This window comes from Sapajus apella, unplaced genomic scaffold (assembly GCF_009761245.1).
Source record: "Sapajus apella isolate SASKATOON/1434 unplaced genomic scaffold, GSC_monkey_1.0 scaffold129, whole genome shotgun sequence".
NCBI lineage: Eukaryota > Metazoa > Chordata > Mammalia > Primates > Cebidae > Sapajus > Sapajus apella.
In genome coordinates, this window is record NW_022437069.1 from 694,495 (window position 1) to 695,465 (window position 971).

At 43.2% G+C, this 971-nt stretch overlaps 1 long non-coding RNA gene across 1 annotated transcript in view; it reads left to right on the top strand.

Annotated features, from left to right (window-relative positions):
- The first annotated feature begins 466 nt into the window (after nucleotides 1-466).
- The window catches only part of LOC116539478, a 1,277-nt gene continuing 772 nt past the window's right edge, over nucleotides 467-971 (top strand). The window contains exon 1 of the long non-coding RNA XR_004264069.1: nucleotides 467-870. This is a non-coding gene — a long non-coding RNA (uncharacterized LOC116539478). The remainder of the gene's footprint in view (nucleotides 871-971) is intronic.

The window sequence follows — 971 nt, forward strand, 5'->3', positions numbered from 1 at the left end:
TTTCCACCCTGACATGCAGTGTAGCATGTCACACTCCTGATTTAAACAGGCTGCTGCCAGTGTATCAGCAAATGCAGGGTAGGTGTCTGTAAAGAAAACATATTGCTGACGAGGAGCAAGGGAGATAGCCATATACATTTACATTTCTTTTTTTCTTTTTTTTTTTTTTTGAGACGGAGTTTCGCTCTTGTTACCCAGGCTGGAGTGCAATGGCGCGATTTCGGCTCACCGCAACCTCCGCCTCCTGGGTTCAGGCAATTCTCCCGCCTCAGCCTCCTGAGTAGCTGGGATTACAGGCATGCACCACCATGCCCAGCTAATTTTTTGTAGTTTTAGTAGAGACGGGGTTTCACCATGTTGACCAGGATGGTCTCGATCTCTTGACCTTGTGATCCACCCGCCTCGGCCTCCCAAAGTGCTGGGATTACAGGCGTGAGCCACCGCGCCCGGCTAAATTTACATTTCTTTTAGGGAGACCGGCATGTGTTCACGTTCTCTCTTTCTCTTCCCTCGTTCTTTTCTTTCTCCAAGTCCCTTGTCTGCCATAGGCTTACCCCTCCCTCCCGTGCCAAAATATTTTCTTTGTTATGCTAATAATACCTTTTAATTTATATAATGCTTATAACTTTTTAAAAGTGATTTCATAGTAATGAACTCATTTAAACATCTCAGCAACCAGAGAAAGTTCTTTTCAGTACTGAAATAATCAGGAGAACCGTGGGAAGGAGACAGGACTTAAAACTTTTTGACATGTCTTTCTTTGTTTAGCTGAAGGTCTTGAGTTTGTAGCTTGGGACTACTATAAATTTGTACAGACACGTATAGCCCTAATTTGTGTGGTACAGTTATGTAGTGCATAGTGCCAGTGAGGTCATCAGAGCTCATATATGATTTTGGTTCTATGGATTATAAGGGAGCTGAAACATTCCCATTGCCTAGTGAAGCTGTAGTATTCATAATTTCTTAGTTAC